Source organism: Oryctolagus cuniculus, chromosome 6, assembly GCF_964237555.1.
Source record: "Oryctolagus cuniculus chromosome 6, mOryCun1.1, whole genome shotgun sequence".
Lineage (NCBI taxonomy): Eukaryota > Metazoa > Chordata > Mammalia > Lagomorpha > Leporidae > Oryctolagus > Oryctolagus cuniculus.
The window spans coordinates 76,365,284-76,380,477 of NC_091437.1; the positions used below are offsets into that span (position 1 = coordinate 76,365,284).

At 43.3% G+C, this 15,194-nt stretch overlaps 1 protein-coding gene across 16 annotated transcripts in view; it reads right to left on the bottom strand.

The window, feature by feature from the left end:
* PCMTD1 (protein-L-isoaspartate (D-aspartate) O-methyltransferase domain containing 1) overlaps window positions 1–14,674 on the bottom strand; it is an 81,204-nt gene extending 66,530 nt beyond the window's left edge. For 2 of the 16 annotated variants that reach the window (XM_070076605.1, XM_070076601.1), the window contains exon 1: window positions 13,913–14,041. The gene's annotated coding sequence lies outside the window, so the exon portion shown is untranslated. Of the gene's footprint in view, window positions 1–3,895; window positions 4,071–11,645; window positions 12,007–13,912; window positions 14,160–14,315 lie in introns of those variants that run through there. The other 14 variants (XM_070076594.1, XM_070076593.1, XM_070076596.1 and 11 more) reach the window with 14 other exon arrangements.
* Window positions 14,675–15,194: the final 520 nt, after the last annotated feature.

The following is a 15,194-nucleotide window of genomic DNA, read 5'->3' on the forward strand; positions in this document are numbered from 1 at the left end:
TTAATGTAGCACCATTTAGAGTAAATGGAAATTAGTATTAGACAACTTAAAAACACCTCTTAATTTCAAAGATTAAAAGCAAATTAATGAAAAGTCTTCCTTTAGTGTATTAGTTCCACAATCTTAGAGAATATCCAGTATAATTCAATCATTTTTAGTGAAACAGTCGTTATGAAGAATATTAATGGCAATGACATATGAAGAATACCTACAGGTATTTACGACTCTAGCTTGCCCTCTCACCACAATAATGTCTCATATCTTTTTCTGTGTAAGCAGATGATTCAAATCTTCTACTTTATTTTACAAACTATGCCCAGTCTGATGTGATTCCAGAGCTTTGTCCTTGACTGTACTGAAATTATTTTCCTTGTTATTCCTTGATCTTCTTTGTCTCTTACTCCTCACTCACTACCTATCCTATAGGTAAGTGAGGTGAGGTAGGACCAAGTCTGACCTCTATTTAAATGGTTATTGCTATTGAGTTAGGTCCCTCACTCTCTGCCAAGTTAACTGAGCTCATGATATCTGAAAAGTGGACTATGACTCACAAAATATCATTACCTTTATTATTAGTACAACTAACATTAATTGAGCATTTATACTGCACACAGAGCTTTGGGAAACTTTAAGCATATTAATTCAACAAAATTCTTCAGAACTCCACATAAGAATTTAATTTTCACAGATAGGAAACCAAGGAAGAGGATAACTTCAGGAAACAAAACTGGCATTGAGTTTCAGGTCTTTCTCAAATCAAACCCTATGTTCCTCAACAGGCAGATCACTAAGTCCAATACCAATATTGTACAAAAAAGAATGTAGATTCAAGAAAACGAAGTCACACTTTTAGTTCATGTTTCAAAAGTGCAAATAACAATATTTGCCTTCCTCTCTGACAAGACAGAAGGTTACATGAAAATGTTCAATCACCAAAGATATCAGGGCCTTATCTTGACTGTATGATGCCAGGAAGCACAGAAACTGGAGCAGCATGGGGAACATCATTTATATTGTATTCTATGTTAAAGACGCCTCCTGAGCTGGATCCATGTTGTATTTACACACACACACACACACACACACAATTGCTGCGAACTGCATTCATATTATTAAATGCTAATATTTAGATGCCAATAAACCAGTAATTACTAAATATACAGTGAAAACTGAGCAAGTCTTTAACGATAAAAGAAAAGCTTAGTGTTCAACTACATTAAGCCCATAGTGGTTTCCCTCCATTAGAGCCAAATCAACTTCATGAATAATTACAACACAGAGATATTTATGTAAGTAAATGTAGAAGTACCTAAATATCACCATTTCCAATTTCTCTGTTCACACAAAAATAAAGGTTCAGGGACCACTATTCCAGTATATCAGTGAAAGCTGCCGCCTACAACACTGACATCCCATGATGATGCCAGTTTATGTCTGGGCTGCTCCATTTTCACTCCAGCTCCCTGCTAATGACCTGGGAGAAGCAGTGGGAGATGGCCCAAATGTTTGGAACCCTACCACTCATGTAGGAGACCTGAATGAAGCTGGTCTTCAGCCTGGCCCAGCGCTGGCTATTGTAGCCATTAGGGAGTGAACCAGTGGACCAAAGATATCTCTGTCTCTCCCTTTTTCTCTGTAACTCAAAATAAATAAATAAATTTTTAAAAAATAATAAAGGTAGGGCCAGCACATAGCAGGTAAAGCCACTATTTGCAGTGCCAGCATCCCATATGAGCGCTGGTTCAAGTCCCAGCTGCTCCTATTCTAATCCAGCACTCTGCTATGGCCTGAGAAGGCAGTAGGAGATGGCCCAAGTCCTTGGGCCCCTGCACTTGTGTGGAAGACCCAGAAGCTCCTGGCTCCTGGCTCCGGATCGCTGCAGCTCCGGCCATTGTGGCCAACTGAGGAGTGATCGATTGATCTCTCTCTCTCTCTCTCTCTCCTTCCCTCTCTCCCTCCCTCCCCCTTTCTATGTAACTCTCTGAAATAAATAAATATTTGGCTAAGATCAAGTGTAAAAAATAAAATAAAAATAATAAATAATAAAGGTTCAGATCACTATATTTGCAGGAAAATGGTTCAGAAATATTTAAAGTAACATTTTTAGGATAAGATTTACAGTTCACATTAAATCATTATATACACTGCTAAGCTTTTTCTTCAAACTAAAATGGTAGTGACCACCTTATGTGTTCCAAAACTGGCTCTTAATATTTTAGTATAAAGGTTGACTGGAAAGTTTTAAATCTACTCTTATCATCAAAAGACTACAATGAAAACATGAGAACTGAAAACAACAAGAAGTCACAGGGACAGAATAAATTATACTTCTAATACTATAAAACAAAGATTGTTTTATTTTTGTTTTATGAGCGATGGCATTTCTAAATATTTCCACTTAATTTAAGTTCTGGTGTTTTCAAGAGAGACTACAAGGACACAATGACACACCATCATAACGAAAGCTCTACACTATTTATCTTCAGCATTGAGAAAGGTGTACTGATTGAGCCATCCTCCAGCACACCTGTGACTCCCATAACCAACAACCACATCAAGTGTGAGGCCTTATCACAACCTTGGTTACTGAATCTCCACTTCTTAACACAAGATTCCAGGTCAGAGAAAACACAAGCACTCACATTTTCTATACTTCTACCTTGAATCTATTCATGTCAGATGGCAGCAAGAATTAGAAGGCTAGATTGTTCCACCTGGCATTTTCTTTAAGAGAGGTCCCTCAGAATTAATTAAAGGGATATAACTATCTACTGGGTGGTAACATTTCTGATAATTTGTTTCTTCTCTTCTCTGTCCATATTTTGTACAATATTTTCTACAATGAATCCCTACTGCTGTCATATGGGTGAAAAGCAAAAACAATGACCTTCAATATCTAGGAAAATGTAAGTGATGGAAAGACAATCCTAAAAACAATGAACCAGTTTAAAAAAATCTAAACCATATGCATCTAGAGAGCATAAAACACATACTCTAAAAAGAAACTATACACACAGCAAACTTTAAAAACTAATTTTCAGCCTATCAGAAAAAAACTCAAATCTTGTGTTTAGAATAAAATGATTTAAAATAAAGAAAAGATAATGTATCATTATTCAATAAACAATAAACTAAAGTTGTGAGAGATCTTAAATGTTTTGTAAGAAGGGATAGACCAGCTACAGAAACTAAGTAGCTGTTATAGTCTACACAATAATCAGAATTTACAGCACCCTTGATCTGAAACAATCACTACTGATTTATGTCCCATTGGCATTTTATTCATTTGTTATTCAGTAAGATCCTAACTTTTCGCCTTACCATTTACTTGTTATTCTAAAGGATTTTGACATTCTTAAGATGCATTAATATGTTGTTTTCTTTTACACATAAGTCTGAAAAGATTTCATAAAAGTTTGAAAAGATTCACAGGAAATCGCTAAAAATCATTACCCCAGCAATCCATGAAGAGGAGACAGGGATGGGAGAGGCCTGCTGAAAAATGTTTACTTCAGTTATTTCAGTTGTTTAAGTCTTATCTTTGAACATAGGATAATTTAATATTGTAAAAATTAATGACCACATAAAATATGTTGCGTTGTAGGCAGTGGCACTTCCTTCTAGATGACACACAGAGACCTCATCTCATAAACAGGTTTCCTATGCAAATACCATACTGTAGGCCATGGTCCTAGACACCAGTTTCTGGTCACCAAATATCACTTTGAAGTACTGAACTGCTGAAACATATGCAAGGCTGAACCTTGCAAAGGACAATTGGTCACAGAAACTGCTACTGATCACCACTGTCATCCCCACTTTTCTGATTCAAAAGCCAACTATAGAGTCTAACAAGTGTCTTCTAATGCACTCATTCTTCCCTCCATTCACTTACCCAGAAAAACGCACCAAGAAACACTTGCTGGGGCTCTGAAAGCAGTATTCCAGTGTGGCGCTTTGGCATGCTGACGACTTTGAACTAAAGCACAGCTGAAGGGACCTCAGAAGCACAGTCTCTTTCCAACCTTGTCCTGTCCTGCTTTCTGTTGTTCTTTCTTCCCCAAGGCAGGCTACAGAAATTAGAACCACTCTTACCCAAGGTGAGTCGCAGAATTTAACACTCCTTTCCTTGAAAGCCCGCTATGCAACCCAGACACATTGCTCTAACCTGCCTCCACCTTTCTGTGTAACAGTTACAAAAGAAATTCAGACCACCTTGTCTGATGATAGAGTCCAGAAGTGTCCTGACCTATACCCAGGAGGCATGCCACACTGAGAGGCCAAGAAGAATCTTAACAAACAAGTCTTGCCAGATTTCACCCCTCAATCTACTACATTAGATCATACTTTTTTTTTGTCTAATCACACTTACAAACAGTCACTCATCCTGGATCAAATCTAAGCATGAAAATAGGTAATTTAACCTGGTTGTTGGGTCTTTTGTGAAGATTCTTACATCATGTAGAACTCTGATTAAATCTGTTGTGCTTTCTGTTTTTAACCTATCTTTTGACATAAGAATGTTGGGCCGGCGCCGTGGCTCAATAGGCTAATCCTCCACCTTGCGGCGCCGGCACACCGGGTTCTAGTCCCGGTCGGGGCGCCGGATTCTGTCCCGGTTGCCCCTCTTCCAGGCCAGCTCTCTGCTATGGCCAGGGAGTGCAGTGGAGGATGGCCCAGGTGCTTGGGCCCTGCACCCCATGGGAGACCAGGAAAAAGCACCTGGATCCTGGCTCCTGCCATCGGATCAGCGCGGTGCGCCGGCTGCAGCGGCGGCCATTGGAGGGTGAACCAACGGCAAAGGAAGACCTTTCTCTCTCTGTCTCTCTCACTGTCCACTCTGCCTGTAAAAAAAAAAAAAAAAAAAAAAAAAAAAGAATGTCCATCATGAACTTTGATAAGTGAGCAAAGTCATAACTTTTCACCCCTACACATCCATTTCAGCTTTCCAAACTGAAAGATCATCTTATTTTTTTTTTCTTACTTCAAAATCTTACCTTAGTGGCTATAATAATTTAAAAAAAAAAACTAGAAACAGGCAGGCATTGTGGCACAGGGTAAGCTGCTACTCGAGACACTAGCATCCCACACTGGACCACTGGTTTGGGTCCTGGCTGTTCGGCATCTGATCCACCTTTCTGTTCATGCATCCTGGGAGGAAACGGATAATGGGCCAAGTGCTTGGGTCCCATCACCCATATGGGAGATCAGCATAGAGTGCTGGCTCCTGGCTTTGGCCTCCTGGCTCAGCTGTTGTGGGCATTTGGGGAATGAATCAACAGATGGAAAATCTCTCTCTCTGCCTTTCAAATAGATGAAAATAAAAAGTTTAAATCTGTGTAAAGACATTATTTGGAAAAAAAAAAAAGAGAGAGAAACAAATGTCCATAGCAGGAAATATCATTAAATAAATTTTAATAGATGCACAATCTACAGCTATTGCTAAACACAGCATACTTTGAGGTTGCAAATTCCTTTAAAAGAAGGAAATAATTCTTCAGTGAAAAATGGCTTGCAATATTTCTTTATATTTACACAAGTGGAAAAAAGAAATCTATTCATATTTACTTGTTTTTTGTTTTGTTTTGTTTTGTTTTTTTGACAGGCAGAGTGGATAGTGAGAGACAGACAGAGAGAAAGGTCTTCCTTTGCCGTTGGTTCACCCTCCAATGGCCGCCATGGCTGGCGTGCTGGCCGGTGCACCGCGCTGATCCCAAGGCAGGAGCCAGGTGCTTCTCCTGGTCTCCCATGGGGTGCAGGGCCCAAGCACTTGGGCCATCCTCTACTGCCTTCCCGGGCTACAGCAGAGAGCTGGCCTGCTAGAGGGGCAACCGGGACAGAATCCGGTGCCCCGACCGGGACTAGAACCCGGAGTGCTGGCGCCGCTAGGTGGAGGATTAGCCTATTGAGCCATGGCGCCGGCCTATTCATATTTACTTGTATATGAACAAATTCACTGTTTCTTTTCTATTATTAAAATAGAATTAGAGGGTCGGCGCTGTGGCACAGCAGGTTAACATCCTGGCCTGAAGCGCCAGCATCCCATATGGGCGCCCATTCGAGATCTGGCTGCTCCACTTACAATCTGGCTCTCTGCTGTGGCCTGGGAAAGCAGTAGGAAATAGCCCAATTCCTTGGGCCCCTGCACCCACATGGGAGACCCGGAGGAAGCTCCTGGCTCCTGGCTTCAGATTGGCGCAGCTGCGGCCATTGTGGCCAACTGGGAGAGTGAACCAGTGGATGGAAAACCTCTCTCTGCCTTTCCTCTTTCTGCCTCGCCTCTCTCTGTGTAACTCTGACTTTCAAATAAATAAATAAATCTTTAAAAAATAAATAGAATTAGAGTCATTTTCAGTTTACATTTTTTAATCACTTAAAATTTGAATCTATTTCTAAAATCAATAAATTGCTTGAATCTTGTATATGCAAAGTATCCGAAACTACCTTAATACTTTATAAAGCTGAGGGCAGGCAGACTAACAAATTGCTTAGTTTGAGAACCAGTTTTGGGGCCAGCTCTGTGGTGCAGCAGGATAAAGCGTGGCCTACAGCAGCAGCATCCCATATGGGCGCAGGTTCGAGTCCTGGCCGCTATGCTTCAGATCCAGCTCTCTGCTATGGCCTGGGAAAGCAGAAGAAGGTGGCCCAACTCCTTGGGCCCTGCACCTGGGTGGGAGACCAGGAAGAAGCTCCTGGCTTCAGATCAGCTCAGCTCTGACCATTGCAGTCATCTGGGGAGTGGGCCTACGGATAGAAGATCTCTCTCTTTCTCTCTCTCTCTCTGGCTCTCCTCTCTCTGTAACTCTTTCAAATAAATAAAATAAATCTTTAAATAAAAAAATTTCTCTCCTTTATGATCTTGCATTTAGCATTCCAAGAAGAAAATGTCTCTCTCCACTGCCAACCAAGATAGGCTACATTCATAATTCTTTTAAAAAATATGTATTTATTTTCATTTAAAGACAGAGAGACAAAGAGACAGACCAGACAGAGAGTGATCTCCCATTTGCTTATTCGCTCCCCAAACACCTGCAACAGCCAGGGCTGGGTCAGGACAAAGCCAAGAGCCAGGAACTCAACCTAGGTCTCCATACATGAGTAGCAGGGACCCAAGTACTTGAGCCATGACTTCACCAAAAGGAACAGAACAACATTGCAGTACAGTAATTACCACGTAATTTTATCCCACCTTTCATAGCTACATAAGCACTACAGAAACTGTGAGGCCAGACAGCTTATGAGAATATCGCTGTTCTGTCTCAACACCAGGGAAAGAATTCAAATGTCAAAGGGCAGCTGTTATGGTGAGGCAGGTTAAGCTTCTGCTTGCCACACTGTTTTTGTGTCCCATATCACAGAATCCTGCCTGCTCTGCTTCCAATCCAGCTTCCTGCTAATGCACCTCGAAGGCAGAGAATGACAGCCCAAGGACTTGGCCCCAGCTACCTACAAGAGAGACCTAGATGGAGTTCCAGGCTCCTGGCTTCCACCTAACCCACACCTGGTTGTTGTAGGCATTTGGAGAGTGAACAAGCAGATGGAAGATTTCTCTCTTTCTGCCAGTCTTTCAAATAAATAAATCTTAAGAAAAAATCAAAAGTCAAACATTACTTTTGGAATTTTTATATAATACTTAAACTCAGACATATGCATAAAGAAAAACATTTTTAAATAAACAACTTATCATAATTACCTAATAATATACAAATAAAGAACTCACATGATAGCCTAGAACAAGAAAATTTGGTTCCGCTGCAGACATACTCAATAAAAAACTCCAATAAGCTATTATGTGTTAAGAATCTAGTGCTAAAATCAAACACTACTTAAATGCCAAGGAAAGGGGCAGTTTTCCAGTAATTATTTGCATACTTAATCATCCCTATTTCCTGAGGAACAATAAAACATGGTCTCTGCTTTCAAATGTCATATAATCCAGTTATAACTCTGGGAGTACGCAAAGACGAATTCAGAGAAGTATCAGCCCGAGGTTAAAAAGCTATATGAGCCGGCACCGCGGCTCACTAGGCTAATCCTCCGCCTTGTGGCACCGGCACACAGGGTTCTAGTCCCAGTCGGGGTGCCAGATTCTGTCCCGGTTGCCCCTCTTCCAGGCCAGCTCTCTGCTGTGGCCAGGGAGTGCAGTGGAGGATGGCCCAAGTGCTTGGGCCCTGCACCCCATGGGAGACCAGGAGAAGTACCTGGCTCCTGCCATCGGATCAGCGCAGTGCGCCGGCCACAGTGCGCCGGCCGCGGCAGCCATTGGAGAGTGAACCAACGACAAAGGAAGACCTTTCTCTCTGTCTCTCACTCTCACTGTCCACTCTGCCTGTCAAAAAAAAAAAGAAAGGCTATATGAATGTGGAGGACAGACCTGACTCTATACAGACAGGGAAGTTATAAGTGGGGAGCACTCTCAGGAAATATGGTGCATGAGCTAGCCTTTTACAGAGAAGGCTTCTAATGGCAGAGAAGGGGGAAGGAAAAGATTCCAAGAAATGGAAATGCATGAGAAAACAAAAAGTAAAGTAAAACTTAGGTTTACATTCTTTTTGGAACAGATGGTGGGAAATGTTAAAACAGAAAGAATGTAAACCCCAGTTTGACTAAAACAAGAAATAAATTTTCAAAGGGGCACCAAGGCCAAACAATACAGAAAGGAAACAATGAGGAACTTGGAGTTTTTTCCAGAATCAATGAGCAGGCACACAGCAAAGGCATAGTAATTAACAACACAGACTTCCAAGGAAGCCATGCTTAGGATTCAAATCCCAGCTCTTCTACCTACTAGCAACTTCGGGCTCAAGAAGTCCCAATTTCTTCCTCTGTAAAGTAGGGATAACAGTATGTATCAACGTATGAAGACCAAATGAGAACAAAGCACTCAGCAGGGTGGTTGACTTAAGAAACACCCAACAAGTATTCTGAAAATTTTGTGTGTGTGTCATCAGGCAGGGAATATAATCAGAACTCCATTTCCTTTAGGATAATTAAAAGCAATAATTAATGATGGATGGCAGAATCTACAGAGTAAGCCGGCGCCGTGGCTCAATAGGCTAATCCTCCACCTTGCGGCGCCGGCACACCGGGTTCTAGTCCCGGTTGGGGTGCCGGATTCTGTCCCGGTTGCCCCTCTTCCAGGCCAGCTCTCTGCTATGGCCAGGGAGTGCAGTGGAGGATGGCCCAGGTGCTTGGGCCCTGCACCCCATGGGAGACCAGGAGAAGCACCTGGATCCTGGCTCCTGCCATCGGATCAGCGCGGTGCGCCGGCTGCAGCGGCGGCCATTGGAGGGTGAACCAACGGCAAAGGAAGACCTTTCTCTCTCTCTCTCTCACTGTCCACTCTGCCTGTCAAAAATAAAAAAAAATTTAAAAAAAAAAAAAAAGAATCTACAGAGTAGAGGTGTGTCTTATTGTAAACATAGTTGCTGGACAAACACAAAGATGACAGGAGCATCAGGAACCACAATGCAATAAGATGATAACTATTTCTGAGAAAATAGGAAGATGACCTTTCGATTCTGAGCCTGGATGACTAAGAAAATGTTAAGGTTAGGGCAGACATTTGGCACAGCGGTTAAGGTACCACCTGAGACGCCTGTGTCCCATATCAGAGTGACTGGTTCTGAGTCTCAGCTCCTCCATTTCCAATACAGTTTCTTGCTACTGTATACCCTAAGACACAGTGGGTGATGACTCCAGTACTTGGGTCCCTATCACCCACCTGGGAGATCTGGAATGAGTTCCAGATCCTGGCTTTCGCCTAGACCAGCCTTAGCTGCTACAGGCATCTGGAGAGTCTGCCTTTCAAATACACAAATGAAATTAAGATGTTAAGGTCACTAATATAAAAAAGTACCAGGAAAAGAAATGAATTTGTAAAGAAAAAGAATTTAATTCTAGATTTATTGATACAAGAAAACAAAGTGACAGCCAGTGAAGTGTTTACCTGGGAGTACAAGAACAGCAAATTTAAGAAAGAAAATAAGGCAGAACTAGGAGCCTCAGCAGAGGGAGTAAGCACTTGAAAAGCTGGGTCTGTGTGGGAAATCACCAAAGGTGAGAACACAGCACTAAACAGGAAGATGAGAACTAACCCCAAGCTAACACCTATACTTAAGAAAGTGAGAGAATGAACAAAAGGCTGCCAAGAAGGACCAGCTGACTTGCAAAAACCACAGAAAAGACATCTTCACAGCACTTCACATTCTACAGCTCTTCAAATGCTCATTATAACTTTAGACTTGACTTACGATAATACGACTCTTACAGAAGCTCTATGAGAGCCTACCAGTAACTGAAAGATGTTAATTATTCCAACTGAACCACTGGCAGGACACAGCTAACACAGAATTGAAATTAGAATTAGGTGTTTCTTCAGTACCTCAAAACACGAAGAACTGCAACTTTTAAAATCTCATCTTTCTTGACATCATCCACACATTTCACTCTCCTGATTACCCACTCTTTGAAGAAGCTCCTGCTTCCCCTCCGCCTATTTTAAGAATCAACTCTCAGTTTATCGCCCTTTTTGGGCTTCTCTTTGATCTTAACCAGTTTCTCCTTAGAAACAGATTATCAGAGGTCAGATTCTTTATGCAATTCCACAATAGCTGTTTCACACAAATTAGTTTTTAGATCCCAAACAGCTTTTAAACTGTAGAGATCACACTTACATTATCATACACAGGACCTAAGCAGTTGATTTATTTCTCGCTTTTCATGAAAAATGTCCCTAAAGGATTTTCATGTTAAACTGCAAAAGAAGCTATTTCCTCCCATTAGTAACAAGCTCTCCATTAGTAATTTTTGAGAAAAGACACACAGACAGCATTAGAGTCCTAGTCCCCACCTCAAAGGCTGAGAGTCAACAGATCTTAACAGATCTTAGCATATTCTTTGTGGGGTTCATATATTTTTGTCCTAAAGCCCACATCCACTGACCAAGAGATAATCAATCAAAGGTCAATACGCTACTACTTAGATATGAACCCAATTATCATGCTTAACAATTGCCAAAAAAGTCCTAGTCTTTTCCTCTGTGTGGGTTTCTTCTCAAATACATATTACAACTCATCATGTCTTATTAATTTCAGTATTTATCATATTTCCATAAACTACATAGTTGTCACACCTGCTGGAAAACTAAAACTGATTAATATACCATAATATTATGACTTACCATAAAATATCTGTCAAGATGCATTTTTAAGAGGCTATTAAAGTACTGAAAATGAAATAAGCAAATGTTTTTCTTACACTTTTTTGGGACTCTCTTGTATTCTTTTTCAGCGTACTAGCTTACAAAAATTTCAACTAGGTTTTCTAACATTATGTAATGAAGTGAGCTCATCCATCAAAGTGCTTAGTAAGTAGCAATTCACAAGGGTACCTAGATTTACATAGAATGAGCAATGAGTAAACCAACACAATCCTCCATCTTTTGTGGTTAAGGACTTAAGATCAAGGTGTTTTAATATTTTAATTTACAACAGAAATCTCATCTAAAAAGACACCAACATGGTCTCACACTAGTTATCACTTGGACTATTTACAATACACATGATTATAATCATGTCTCAATTTTATAAGAAACATTTCAAAGAGAAAACTGTAAGATCAATGATTTTCATAGGGCAGTTTACCTTAATGGGAGCCAATAATGCAAAGGTTCTTGAATGTAGCACACCTGAGTTTAAGCAAGTTCCACAACTAAAAAAATAAAGGAATCTAGGGCAGTTTAATAAATTTCTCAGAGCCTCTCCTTACTGATCTACAAAATGGGGGAAAATGGGCCGGCGCTGCGGCTCACTAGGCTAATCCTCCGCCTGCGGTGCTGGCACTCCAAGTTCTAGTCCCAGTCGGGGCACCTGATTCTGTCCTGGTTGCTCCTCTTCCAGTCCAGCTCTCTGCTGTGGCCCGGGAGTGCAGTGGAGGATGGCCCAAGTACTTGGGCCCTCCACCTGCATGGGAGACCAGGAGAGGCACCTGGCTCCTGGCTCCTGGCTTCGGATCAGTGCAGCGCGCCGGGCGCAGCGGCCATTGGGGGGTGAACCAACGGAAAAGGAAGACAAAAAAAAAAAAAAAAAAAGAAAGAAAAATGAGGAGAATGTCACTTATGTAGTTAGGAGGAAACATTAACAACATTTTATTAGCAAGAATGGCACCTAAAAAGCCACTTACTCCTTCTCTTATTCCTTTTAAGCATACCTCCCAAATAATAAAATGCTACACAACTTAGCCTATGATTGCAAGCTTTTCGTGTTTAGAATCTAGCTGCCGTTTGTGGTTATCTCACTCAGTTGTTTTCCCTGGAAGCCAGCACCAAGATGGACACACAGTACTTTTAATAAACATAAGTTAGTGATGAAATCAACAAAGACGTCAGCTCTTCTGCACACAAAAATACAAAATACAGGAAGCATTTGCTTGCTCTCTTACTTAATAAGTAAGCAGTGCAGCACCAGCCTTTCACTTCCAGCATATTCTCTATGACTTATGTATCAAAATATCTCTGGTACCTTTTTTTCTGTCTGAAACACAAACTTCTGAGCGACTATCATTCTACCTTAACCTCTTCACACCTCTGCCACTTCGTGTTTAAGGAATTAAGTGTTTTCAACTGACCGCATGGAATTTAAATTTACTTTGGTAAAAGGCACTCAAAAAAACAGAAAGTAAACTATTTTAGTAACCTGTTTTATGAAGTCATTGGGCCTCATGTAAACTATCATCAAGCTCTGTGTAAACATATTACTCAACCTGCTCAGTATGAAAATGTCCCGAGCGGCCTTGAACATTCTGAAAGTTTCACTACCTTATATTTAAAGACACTGGTTTGCAGACCCTTTTAAAAGCTGATTATTGAAAACTACGTTCAGCAACAAGAATCACAGAGCTCCATAGCTCTTAGAATTAAGTATCATTTGTGATGTATGTATTGTTGACTAATAAAATGACATACTACAGATGACCTGAATTTTTATTTCTAAAGCACACTCATTTTATGCACACAAAAAACTTCTGCATGGCTCCACAGTACATCTGAAGACAGGTTACCCTGGGTAGTTAGCAAAGAGAAATATTGGAGTGGGGGGAGGGCAGGAGTCTTGATTGTTTACCTGATTTTTTTTCTTAAAAAGCACGCAGCACTTTCCCAGTAAGATAGTGACTATCGCTAAAAGCACACTTTCTCCTCTGTACTCAAATTCTTCTATTCGTAACGCTAGACACATAGCTGTAATTTCACAATTTTAAGAAGAGGACTATGAAAACAAAGTAAGTTAACACCACAATCTTGGATCTGCAGAATTGCTCCCTCGGGTTCCACTCCGGGGTCCTCTCGACCCCAAGCCTACACCACGGGCACCGCACTTACCGCAAACGGGAGTACAAGCCCAAACAAAAAAGTAGGAAGGAAAACATTAGCGCCTGCACTAATCTCCTGAAACCCTTCCCAGCCCCCAAGGCTTCCCCGAGCCTACGTAGGTTGCATTCTTTTCCGTCAAAACCAAAACAACACTAAGTCACCGCGAGGATCGGAAAAGGCCCTGGGGGGCTGACGGGGATCTGACGACGCCCACGTCGGGGACTCCGGGGTCCCAGAGCCCAGGTCTCAGCTGCCGGACCGAACAGAGGACTCGGCGCCCCGGCCTCCACGCCCCTGGCTGACCTCGGTCCGCGACCCCCAGCCCCGTCCAGCCCCCTTCCACTCCCCGACCGACCCCTGCGTCCTCCGTGCCCCGACCACCGACCCTCGACCCCCGCTCCTCGACTCCTGGTCCTCCAGCATCTGACCGCCTGACCCCGGACCCTAAGACCCCAGGCGTCCGAGCGCGACCCCACCGGGCGTCTGGCTCCACCGGCCCCGCCACAACCCTCACGACCTCAAACCCGCGGGCAGCGACCTTACCTGTGGCACGCCGGCCAGTCTAGCCCACCGCAGCGACGCGCAGGGCCAGCCTCTTAAGACTCGGCGAGCTCCGCTGCAGCCGGCCGCCGCCGCCACCACAACAACACCGCCGCGGCGGCCGGGGGGAGGGGCGGGGCCAGGACCCGCGACGGGGTAGCCGGACCGTCCCGGCCTCCAGCGCCGCCGGGAGCTGGGCATGCGCAGAGAGCCTCAGGCGAGCTGGCCGCTCGGCGAGGACGCCGAAGTCAACAAGGCCTGGGGACGCCCCCCTCTTGGCCCCGCCCCCTTCGGGCTCGCCACGCCCCCCCATGCCCAAACAACGCGACGCTTTGAGTGAGGCCGGAGGACGACAGCTGTGGCGGAAGATCCCGCGAGATCGCAGTCAGCCTTGCCGTCTCCTTACCTGCGTTTGGACTGTCGCAGACACCCCGTGGCGGTCGTGCTCAGTCTGTCCGGGGTTGTCCTGTCTTTGGCGGGCTCCGGAACATCCTCTGCTGAGGCGTTTGTGGGTGTTGCAGTGGTTGATCTGAAGAGCCGGAGATGGTGCCGCTTTAAAGGATCGGCTCAGCGTCCGGAAGTTGCCCTCGGCCGGGCTCGTGCGCTCTGCCTTCTTGGATCGGCCTCTGGCCCCAGTTCCTGAATGTGCACCTGCAGAGCCTTGTGTGCGTCCCACGGGTGAAATGTGCGCTTCACTCAACAAACCAGCTCTGCGCCAATGGAGTTCCTGTTCGCTTGCTTAACCATCCCGCAGCCCATTACCAGAAGGAAAGGTTGCGAAGAGGAAAGGAGACACGGGGTCAGGCGAGCTGGAAAAATACCGCCGCTGCCATAGGAGGCCGAGCAGGGAACGTGCAAGACTCCTGGCAAAAGACGTCTAATAATTTTTTTCAGTTAAATTTAATATACATAAAAGGCAACATGTCCCACCCAGATAATATAGTTTTCATCCCAGCGTTCTGTTTCCCTTTTCGTTAATCTGTGTTTCTTCTCCCCTCCCCCCACATCCCACTAGGAGGTCAGTGATCCCTTTCATTGCTCCAATTGTGTTCCGTTAGGATTTTCAGGTGTGTTAGTAGTGAGTGTAGGCCCCCTTTACAGGTTACTTAGGGTAAAATATAACTAAAATGCCCGTGAGGCCCAGGTTTCTGTTTCTCACCATTACAACCGTGTGCAAGTGTTTGGAAAGAACTAACAATGTCAAAGATTGAAATAACTAGCAAGCAGAATTGCTGCCAGGGGAGTCTGTCATTCAGCTTCGCTGTCTGGATTCAAAGTATGAATG